Source organism: Phyllobates terribilis, unplaced genomic scaffold, assembly GCF_046119375.1.
Source record: "Phyllobates terribilis strain yellow unplaced genomic scaffold, ASM4611937v1 Scaffold_37__1_contigs__length_12642776, whole genome shotgun sequence".
In the NCBI taxonomy this organism is placed as follows: domain Eukaryota; kingdom Metazoa; phylum Chordata; class Amphibia; order Anura; family Dendrobatidae; genus Phyllobates; species Phyllobates terribilis.
The window spans coordinates 1,856,304-1,868,286 of NW_027362797.1; positions in this window are offsets into that span (position 1 = coordinate 1,856,304).

Consider the following 11,983-nt stretch of genomic DNA (forward strand, 5'->3'; position numbering starts at 1 on the left):
CCTAAGAGATGCTATGCTAGAGTATCTGAAGAAAAATAACCTCATGACCCAATATCAACATGGGTTTACGAGGGACCGTTCCTGTCAAACTAATTTGATCAGCTTTTATGAGGAGGCAAGTTCCGGACTGGACCAAGGAAATGCAGTGGATGTTGTGTATATGGACTTTTCAAAAGCTTTTGATACGGTTCCACACAAAAGGTTGATACATAAAATGAGAACAATGGGGATAGGGGAAAATATATGTATGTGGGTTAATAACTGGCTCAGTGATAGGAAACAAAGGGTGGTTATTAATGGAACACATTCAGACTGGGTCTCAGTTAACAGTGGGGTACCACAGGGGTCAGTATTGGGCCCCCTTCTTTTTAACATATTTATTAATGATATTGTAGTGGGCATACAGAGTAATATTTCAATATTTGCAGATGACACTAAACTCTGCAGGGTAATTAATACAGAGGAGGACAATTTTATATTACAGGAGGACCTATGTAAACTAGAAGCTTGGGCTGATAAATGGCAAATGAGTTTTAATGGGGATAAATGTAAGGTAATGCACTTGGGCAGAGGAAATAAAATGTATAATTATATGCTTAATTGTAAAACACTGGGCAAAACTGTAACTGAAAAAGACCTGGGTGTATTGGTGGACGACAAGCTCACGTTTAGTGGCCAGTGTCAGGCAGCTGCTGCAAAGGCAAATAAAATAATGGGATGCATTAAAAGAGGCATAGATGCTCATGAGGAGAACAGAATTTTACCTCTATACAAGTCACTAGTGTGACCACACTTAGAATACTGTGTACAGTTCTGGTCTCCGGTGTATAAGAGAGACATAGCTGAACTAGAGAGGGTGCAGAGAAGAGCGACCAAGGTTATTAGAGGACTGGGGGGTCTGCAATACCAAGACAGGTTATTTCACTTGGGGTTATTTACTGTGGAAAAACGAAGGCTGAGGGGTGATCTTATTACTATGTACAAGTATATGAGGGGACAGTACAAAGACCTTTCTACTGATCTTTTTACTCTGAGGCCTGAGACGGGGACAAAGGAGCATCTTCTACGTCTGTAGGAAAGAAGGTTTAATCATAATCACAGACACGGATTCTTTACTGTAAGAGCAGTGAGACTATGGAACTCTCTGCCTCATGATGTTGTAATGAGTGATTCACTACTAACATTTAAGAAGGGCATGGATGCCTTTCTTGATAAGTATAATATTACAGGTTATATACACTAGATTCCTTGATAGTGCGTTGATCCAGGGAACTAGTCTGATTGTCGTATGGAGTCGGGAAGGAATTTTTTTTCCCCAATGTGGAGCTTAGTGTTTGCCACATGTTTTTTTTTTGCCTTCCTCTGGAACAACATGTTAGGCTATGGGTTGAACTAGATGGACTTAGTCTTCCTTCAACCTTAAAACTATGTTACTATGTTACTATGTAGGTATCAGATTAATCAGGATCACAGCGCCATTATAGCCATGCCTTTACTTTATAGGGCTAAATCCTGCTGACTGGTTCGCTTTAAGAGAGTGGTGAGGGGCAAAATTCACTTATCAGGGCTGATGTTATAGTATGTGGGCTTGTGGGGTGTGTGTGGCAGGGCTGCTATTTGTCCCAGTCCAGCCCTTGTTCAAAGTCATGATGGGCATAGCCCGCTATGGTGTAGGAAATGACACCCGGTCATGACGGGCTATGTCCGTCATTGGTCGTAAAGGGGTTAAGGCAACAGAATGCCATGGCTATGCATTGATAACCTGATTTCAAACCAGATACTGTGACGCGCCCCCTGGGCCATATTCTTTAGGGGAATACCCGGAGCCGGATCAGATGGGGGTTGTAGTCTTCCGAGTGGCTGTGACCCGGTCCGTGCCCAGGGTGTCAAGCTCAGTTGTATGTGGCAGTCCTACAGATGTTATAAAGTTCTTAATGTCGACTACGCCACTCGTTGTATTGCGGTCACTATGGCCGCCGCTGCAGCAGGGTCCGCTGAGGCTGATGGTGTTGGTGCAGCTTTTGGTAGTATAACCCCCAACGGGTGGGGTATAGCCTCAGGGGGTCAGGTGCAGAGGATGGGGGTTGTGGTGGTGCAGCATAGATGTTAAATGAAGACAGAGTCGGGTTGTGCAGTTTAGGGTATTTACTCACTGCTGATGTTCCGGTCACTCCAGCTTCAAGTGACCACCCGAGCCGTGCTGCGTCCACCAGGTCCTGGATTCAGCAAACCCCCAAACAAGTCCGGAGCGTGACCCTGAGCTCTCCTTCTGTCCTTTCCTCTGGCCGTCCCCACTAGTGATCCACCTAGGTCCAGCTCCCTCGGGCCTTCTGTTGGGACACCCTTGGCCTTGGGTTCCCTGACCCTCCACGTGGTATGCCTTCGGGGTGGATGTGGTGGGTGGCCATGGCAGACGCTGCCCACGGCCTCCGGTCTCTGGCTAGGGTGTGCTTTTGCCCCCACCAGTTTGGGATCCGGTACCCTATTGCCGACTCTTCACCCGGGGATTGAATTTGGGTTCTCAGAGTCCTCTCTTTGTCTCCTCTGGGTCTTTCCTTCTCTGCTCCACTCTCTCTCTCTCTGGGGCTTCTCTGCTCCTTGCTCTGACAGACTGACTCCTCTGCAAAGACTGACTGACTGACCCTGATCTATGATGGTGCCCACCTTATATACTCCCTCTATGTGTGAGCTCAGGCGACCAGCACCCAATGAGCTCCTATCTTTACCCAGGCTGCTCCCCCTATCTGCCCCTACACTACTTGGGATGTACCACCCCCCTCCCACTCCAGCCAGGAACAGACTCGGTCGTACCTGCACATTTCTAAGTGGGAGTACCGTTGGTCTGCTCCTCGGAAATGGGATGTGTGTAGTGCATGCAGCCTACCGAGCTCAGGTCCACACTCCATCCTTACCCGGGAGTGGAATATCACACCTCTGGGTTGAGGTGCAATACCCCTGTAGCAGCCGAATCCTCAGGGTGCTACATTCCCCCCTGGTAAATCACAGCACGTCCTCGGGCTGTAAGAACAAAACACCACAAAACATACAAATTTTTGCATAAACATATAAAACATATAAAACAACATATATTAGCAGCATCATAAAACTTTTCATATAAAACATTCTCGTCGCCTCTGGCTCCTCCTCCGGTCACTGTGCAACGTGTGACCGGGTAAAGTGCGACAGTCTTTTCTTGAAAAATGGTTTTCCTATAAACCCGGTAGGGGGCGCTTTAGGAAGCGCAACTATATACAAAAGGGGTAGTGGCCGCTCTCAGTCCTCGGCCAGGTATTAGGGAGGAATGACCGCTCTCAGTCCTCGGTCAGTGGGATTTAAGGGTTAAACGGGTAAACAGTTCACACTTGCTGGTCCCCACGGGGACTATATTAGCAACAACGGTTCACTGTGCCCCGACGGGCAACTATATACAGCTTCTACTCCGCTGTACTCAACGACGACGTCCTCCTGCTCTTTCTTTGTGATTCACTTTAGCTTCAGACCCGTCCGGGTCCTCTTGCTCTTCCTCCTCACACCGCAGCTCTTCCTCCGTCAGGCGATGCACATGGAGGGCGTAGGGTCCTTTGGCACACTTGTGCCGGGTGAAGGTGACCTCGTCCCCGATGTAAAGGTCACGACCTCTGTGTCCCTCCGGTAGGTGGGACTCAACGTCTCTCCTGGTCACAAAGACGTCGCCTGGGGTGCGGTGGTCTCGGATGAAGCCCCACCCATGCTGCATGTTAAACTTTATCACAGTCCCGGTGGTGCGGGGACTATGCGCTGCACGGGGGTCTCTCCTGGCCCGGCTCTTCTGCTCCGCGCTCCTTATTTGAGCTTGCTGTTCCCGGACCCGCCTCTCTCTCCGCTCCCTCTCAAAGACCTCGAGCTGTTGGCGGCAGCACTCAGCACGCTCCGCTGCAGCTGCCCGAGTCTCCTGAGTGAACCCCATGAGGTCTTCTCCGGTGGGGTCCCACTCAAACTGGGTCTCTTCTAGCGGGGGCGAGATCCTCTTTACGGGCTTTGGAGCCGGGATCAGGGGTGCACACATGGCCCCAGCCTTCCTCTGCCGTTCCAGTTCATAATATTCCTGGGGCCAGATGAAAGGCTGCCCATCCGGGCACGTGTGTTGGGTAAACAGGTCCTCTCCCAGATGCGGCACTTTTGGTCTTATGGGCGCGGTGGTGTTAGCGCCCGGGTTGCCCGGGCCTTGCGGCCAGGCCTGGGGTATCTGGAAGGTGAAGGGCACCGTAAGGATGGCGGCGCCCTGGGCTACTTGGCCCTGCGACCAGGCCGGGGGCTCCGCGGAGGTAGGGGGCGCTGTTGGTATTGCGGCGCCCGGGGGTACTAGGCCTTGCGACCAGGCTGGTGGTACTTCCTGCTTGGTCACGCTCGGGGTCGAGGCATGTGACGTCACAGGGGTCGCGGCTCCCGTTTGAGGCCTAGTCTGCGGCGGTGACGTTGCAGCGACGGGCACGGCAGGATAGACTTCGGGCTCTGCGACGGGGAGCTGGGGCAGGTACACGGTTTCCCGGTTTGGGGTATAGACGTCCCCTTTACCTGCCTCCACTCGTTCGGCTCCCTTCTCGGCGCCGTCTCTGGCCTTCAGTCCTCCTGCGCCATCCTCAGAGGCGGTCTGTCTCCTAGTCTCGGGTGGCGTGCTCCGCTGACGGGTCTCGGTCTGCTGGGCCATCTCTCGGCTCCACTGCGCCAACGTCTCTCGCTGCACCCGGGCCATCCTCCGTGCGAGGCCCTCCAGAGCGGTCTGCGCACACTCCCGGTCTCGGGGGAGCTGTGCTAGGACCTCCACTAGGCCTAGTGGGGTCGTTGCTTCCAGCAGGCTCCTGACCAACGGGTCGGTGCTGCTCTGCTCTCCTTCTGTTGTCTCCAGCAGGCTCCTGGCCAGCGGGCCGGTGCTGCTCTGCTCTCCCTCCTCTGTTTCTAGCAGGCTCCTGGCCAACGGGCCGGTGCTGCTCTGCTTTCTCGCCATCTCCGGGTAAGCTCCTCCGATACTCTTCTCCAGGCTTCTTGCCTCCGGGTGCGCTCGCTCCAGACTGCTCCAAGCGACACCCATCTTTTCTCTCTTCTTCTCAGTCCTCCCACTTCGAGGGCGGTCCCGGGGCCACTTGGTGATTGTCAGCTCCAGGGGCAGTTCTTTCACGCTGACAGACACCTCTAGCATCACAGTCTCTGTTGGTGGGGGCGGTTTCCACTTTTGGCGCCATTTTCGGTCCTTGCCCACGATGGGAGGCGGCCTCTTGCCATCCTCTGGCACGCCCATAATGGCGTCCGCTCTGACAAGGCGGGAAACCTTTGGAAATGGCGGGAATCGTCTCCCAGTGGCGGGAAACTCTGCAGATGGCGGGAAAACGCTGTTAATGGCGGACAACCGGCGGGAATCGATCTGTGATGGGGTCCGATGGCGGGGACCCTCCGGAACCGGCAGGAGACTTCTTTTTGAGGTAAACTCGTTCTTTTCTTCAGGCACGCAGTACCCGGTTGTTGCGGGCACGTAATCCTGCCGACTACGCCAAAGTTGACGCGCCCCCTGGGCCATATTCTTTAGGGGAATACCCGGAGCCGGATCAGATGGGGGTTGTAGTCTTCCGAGTGGCTGTGACCCGGTCCGTGCCCAGGGTGTCAAGCTCAGTTGTATGTGGCAGTCCTACAGATGTTATAAAGTTCTTAATGTCGACTACGCCACCCGTTGTATTGCGGTCACTATGGCCGCCGCTGCAGCAGGGTCCGCTGAGGCTGATGGTGTTGGTGCAGCTTTTGGTAGTATAACCCCCAACGGGTGGGGTATAGCCTCAGGGGGTCAGGTGCAGAGGATGGGGGTTGTGGTGGTGCAGCATAGATGTTAAATGAAGACAGAGTCGGGTTGTGCAGTTTAGGGTATTTACTCACTGCTGATGTTCCGGTCACTCCAGCTTCAAGTGACCACCCGAGCCGTGCTGCGTCCACCAGGTCCTGGATTCAGCAAACCCCCAAACAAGTCCGGAGCGTGACCCTGAGCTCTCCTTCTGTCCTTTCCTCTGGCCGTCCCCACTAGTGATCCACCTAGGTCCAGCTCCCTCGGGCCTTCTGTTGGGACACCCTTGGCCTTGGGTTCCCTGACCCTCCACGTGGTATGCCTTCGGGGTGGATGTGGTGGGTGGCCGTGGCAGACGCTGCCCACGGCCTCCGGTCTCTGGCTAGGGTGTGCTTTTGCCCCCACCAGTTTGGGATCCGGTACCCTATTGCCGACTCTTCACCCGGGGATTGAATTTGGGTTCTCAGAGTCCTCTCTTTGTCTCCTCTGGGTCTTTCCTTCTCTGCTCCACTCTCTCTCTCTCTGGGGCTTCTCTGCTCCTTGCTCTGACAGACTGACTCCTCTGCAAAGACTGACTGACTGACCCTGATCTATGATGGTGCCCACCTTATATACTCCCTCTATGTGTGAGCTCAGGCGACCAGCACCCAATGAGCTCCTATCTTTACCCAGGCTGCTCCCCCTATCTGCCCCTACACTACTTGGGATGTACCACCCCCCTCCCACTCCAGCCAGGAACAGACTCGGTCGTACCTGCACATTTCTAAGTGGGAGTACCGTTGGTCTGCTCCTCGGAAATGGGATGTGTGTAGTGCATGCAGCCTACCGAGCTCAGGTCCACACTCCATCCTTACCCGGGAGTGGAATATCACACCTCTGGGTTGAGGTGCAATACCACTGTAGCAGCCGAATCCTCAGTGTGCTACAACTGTATATAACATCTTCCTTGATATCAAGATTTTTAAACTGTAAACTATGTTCCCTTCTGCAGAAACAAGGGATGTCTGAAAATACCCCTAATGGCTCACAAAGTTTAAAGAAAACTACAGCTTTTGGCACGCCATAATGGCCTAATTAACCCTTTAAGGACAAGGTATTTTTTAGTCTTTAGAAGAATTTTTTTTCTCATCCACATTTACAAACCTTTTTACAATAACATCATATTTTTGTTAATTATATAGCGCCAACCTTATCCGCAGCACTTTACAATTAAGCGGGGACATGTACAGACAATAAAGGCATTATAGAGTAACACATAGTTCACCAGATACAGGTGGGGTGAGGGTCCTGCTCACAAGCTACAATATATAAAGAAATAGGGGGGACACAATAGGTAGAAAGTGCTTGTATTGTATGGTCCCGCCATCATTATAATAAATAGGGGTTTTCAAATAAAGGTTCATGAGCCAGTCACCAACCAGTATGTGTCTAAGTACAGATACACAGCGTTCCCTTTTTATTTTTTATCCATAAAGCCTTATGGGGCATGTTTTTTTCACAATGAGCTGTATTTGTCAGTGGCACCATTTTAGTGTACATATAGCTAATTAAAGATTTTTCATTATCTCTTTATGGGAAGGGCTAGAAACAAAATAGTGATACTGCTTGTGTTTTTTTTTATTTACTTTTAAAATTTTTATACCTTTGACATGCTGAACAAATAAAATATTAAGCTTATTTTATGGCTTAGCACATTTATGATAATATCAAATTTATGTAGCTTTATCCAGTTTTATTACCTTTGTACAGAAAGTACAATGAAAAATAAGTCCTAAGTTTTTGTGTCAAAAAGTTTTTGTGTTTTTCTCTCCCTCTCTCTCAGAGAACCCTAAGTTTTACAAATTTCTGTAAATGGAGCTGAGGACTTACTTTTGGAATGAAAAGCTGTCATTTTTAATAGTACCAGTGTAGAACATATCACCTTTTATTATATTATTTGGGAGGTAAAATGATCAAATAAAGCAGCAATTCTGGATTGTATTTATTCATTTTTTACACAGTTTACCATTAGATATGACTGACATGTAATCGTTCTCATAGATTGTAGCTTGCGAGCAGGGCCCTCACTCCTTTTGGTATCTGAGTGATGTGTTATTTTGTAATTAATTTATTGTCTGTACAAGTCCCCTCTAAAAGTTAACATGCTGCGGTGCTATAGAAATAAAAATTATTATTGTTATTATTAATATTATTATTATCGTCTGTATTTGACAGTTAAATAAAATCATAATAGTACAGAATGTATGTATTTTTTTTTCATTACTAATGTACAACTTTTTAATTCAGATTTTTTTCTCCCCGTTTTCTGGAACCCATAACTTCCGAGACAGAACTGCATGAGGTCTTGTTTTTTTTTATTTTGGGTACATTTTCCACTTTAGAAAAACTCCTGTCCCCCGGGTTTAGTTTGTTTTTAAAAAAAATATATACTCTGCTTTACTCGCCCTCTCCCGGGTCCAGAATCTCCATAGCTGCTCCATGTGCCTTTTACTGACAGCGCTGCAGCCAATTATTGAGCCGGGATACTCAGTGCCGGCCCGAGGAGGGTGAGTAAAGTACAGTGTAGCGCCCCGAGGATTCGGCCGCTACAGGGGTAATGCACCTCTGCCAGAGGTGTGATATTCCACTCCCGGGTAAGGATGGTGTGTGGACCAGGGCTCGGTAGGCTGCATGCATCACACACACCCCATTTCCGGGGGACAGTTCAACGGTACTCCCATTAGACAGAAATGCAGGCACGACAGAATCTGTCCCTGGCTGGAGTGGGGAGGGGGGAGGAAAACCCAGTGATGTAGGAGCAGATAGGGGTTGGGTTTCTGGGCATAGGTAGGAGCCCATTGGTTGCAAGTCACCTGGGCTCATACACAGAGAGGGAGGTATAAGAGGTGGGCACCATCTTAGAACAGTGTTCAGTCTGAGAGAGGAAGTGACAGAGCAGGGCCTCTGTGGAGCTCTGCTCCGGAGGCGGGCCTAGCCTGTGAGGCCAGAGCCAGCAGAAAAGACAGGAACAGAAAGGAAAGGAAGAAAGGAACAGAACACCAAGAGAGGCCCAGAGACACGAAGGCAGAAGGAACCCCAAAGGCCCAGGAGATTGAGGGTGACGGGTTGGCAGAACAGGGTACAGGATCCCAAGTTGGGGGAGGCGACTAATCCTCAGCCAAGAACCGGAGGTCGTGATCACATCTTGGTGCGACCCCTCACTACACCTACTAGAAAGGCACACCACATAGGGTCAGGGAGGTGAGCACGAAGCCCTCCCAAGAGAAGGCCCGTGGGAGCTGGACAGACGTAGTGTCACTGGTGGGGCACGGCCAGAGAAAGGAGTAGAAGGGAGTCCTGTGACACACTCTGGAATTGCCTGGGGGTTGACCGAGCTCCCTGCCTGGTGGACGCAGCACGGCTTGGGCAGTCATTGCCCGCGGAATGACTTGGGACATAAACAACTGTGAGTAAAGAACTTGAACTGCAACCCCACGTCTCTGTGCTTCATCGCCGCACCAGCACTACTAGTGCTGGGACGCCCGCGCACCATCACTCCCATCATCCACATTCTCTGCCCTGGGGCTGCACTCTTCCCGTGGGGAGTTACACTACCTCAGCTGCATACACCATCAGCCCCAGCGGTCTGCCTTGCAGTGGCGGTCCGCACTGACTGCAATCTACGGGTGACGTAGTCGGAAAATTAACCTAAAACCTACAAAATACCGCCATCGGCCTGACCACCCTGGGCTACGGGACCGGGTCGCCGCCACGGAGACTACAACCCCCAGAGACCCGGCTCCGGGTAACCCACACACGTCCACACTAGGCCCAGGGGGCGAGTCAGCTTTGGCGAAGTCGGCAGGATCGTTACCAGCCCGCCACTAACGGGTATTGCGTGCCTGAAGGAGACTTTGCACTTACCTGAGAGAAGTTTCCCGCCATCCGGAGTCGTCTCCCGCTATCTTCAGTCGATTCCCGCCATCTTCAGTCGTTTTCCCGCCATCTTCGGCCGTTTTCCCACCATCAGACGCCATCTTCAGGGCACCGAGCGGGAAGAAGAGGGGCGTGGATGTGCAGGGCGTGCGAGACTTGAAGCCCCGCCCTACGCACCGACGCTGCGCAAGGTCCTGAAAGGGAGAGAGAGCGACGCTGACGTCAGCAAAGCGCGACGCCAGGTCCTCAACGCAGACCATCGCGAGCGGAGCTGCGGCCTACAGAAAAGGATCGCCGGAAGGTAGGCCACGATTAACCGGGGAGGAAAAAGACATCAGGAACGGAGGGCAAGATGGAGGACCGGCAGCAGACTAAGCTGCCCAGCATCGGCAGTGCCCCAGCCGTCGCGGGCCCCGACCAGCGCCAGGAGAAAACGCGTGACGCAGGAGCGGTCGCGGGAGCAGGTAAGAGGAGTCTCCCTGTCCCGGGCGCTGCCAGCGTCAGCCTGCTCCCGGGCCCCCGGGTGGAGTCGCCGATCCCGGGCGCTGCAGACACCGACCTGCTCCAGACCCCGCAACAAGCCCTGCAGCCTAGCCCTCCAGCCCTGGGCACTGCCGCCACCAGCCCGCGCCCAGGCCCAAAGTCGCACCCTCTGACCCTGGGCGTCATCAACAGCGGCGTTCTCCAGACCCCGCCGCAAGGCCTACTGCACCGCAGCGCAAGGGACGGGTACGCCCTCCACGTCCATAGAGTGGTAGGAGAGGAGGAGCAGTACCACTCAGACCCCGAGTACCAAGAGGACCCGGACGGGTCTGAAGACTACCACCAGGAGGAGCAAGGAGCATCAGAGGACACCATTACCAGTGAACGGTAAAGTGTAACTGTACATAGTTACCAGTCAGGGTATGAGAACTGTTAAAGGGACTGTTTCCAGAGAAAGTGTGGTCCCCGTTGGGACTGATATAGAACTGTGTAGAAGTTACCCCCTATATCCCTTATCTGGCTGGGGACTGAGAACAGCCATCCCTTTTCCTTAATCTGGCTGGGGACTGAGAGCAGCCATTCCCCTAAGAAGAAAGAACACCTGGTCGCAAGTTGCACCGCGGCCAGTACCCAAGAATATGTTTTACTTAAAAAAAAAAAATGTTTTAGAATGAAAAGTTTTATATGCTGCTAAAGTAATAATGCAAATGTTTGGTAAGGTGTTTTATTTGACAAAAGAGTTCCGGTAGTAATGACCATATCTGGTGAAAGAAAAATGTTGAAAAAGAGGAAAGTGTTTCCCATAAAGGGAATTAAATAATGTCGTCCGTTTTCTATGTGAAAAGTTTTGAAAAAGTATTGCATGTTTTTAAATTGTCTTTGCTCTTTTCCAGCCCGAGGACGTGCTGTGGTTTACCAGGGGGGAATGTAGCGCCCCGAGGGTTCAGCCGCTACAGGGGTATTGCACCTCTGCCAGAGGTGTGATATTCCACTCCCGGGTAGGGATGGTGTGTGGACCAGGGCTCGGTAGGCTGCATGCATCACACACACCCCATTTCCGGGGGACAGTTCAACGGTACTCCCATTAGACAGAAATGCAGGCACGACAGAATCTGTCCCTGGCTGGAGTGGGGAGGGGGGAGGAAAACCCAGTGATGTAGGAGCAGATAGGGATTGGGTTTCTGGGCATAGGTAGGAGCCCATTGGTTGCAAGTCACCTGGGCTCATACACAGAGAGGGAGGTATAAGAGGTGGGCACCATCTTAGAACAGTGTTCAGTCTGAGAGAGGAAGTGACAGAGCAGGGCCTCTGTGGAGCTCTGCTCCGGAGGCGGGCCTAGCCTGTGAGGCCAGAGCCAGCAGAAAAGACAGGAACAGAAAGGAAAGGAAGAAAGGAACAGAACACCAAGAGAGGCCCAGAGACACGAAGGCAGAAGGAACCCCAAAGGCCCAGGAGATTGAGGGTGACGGGTTGGCAGAACAGGGTACCGGATCCCAAGTTGGTGGAGGCGACTAATCCTCAGCCAAGAACCGGAGGTCGTGATCACATCTTGGTGCGACCCCTCACTACACCTACTAGAAAGGCACACCACATAGGGTCAGGGAGGTGAGCACGAAGCCCTCCCAAGAGTAGGCCCGCGGGAGCTGGACAGACGTAGTGTCACTGGTGGGGTACGGCCAGAGAAAGGAGTAGAAGGGAGTCCTGTGACACACTCTGGAATTGCCTGGGGGTTGACCGAGCCCCCTGCCTGGTGGACGCAGCACGGCTTGGGCAGTCATT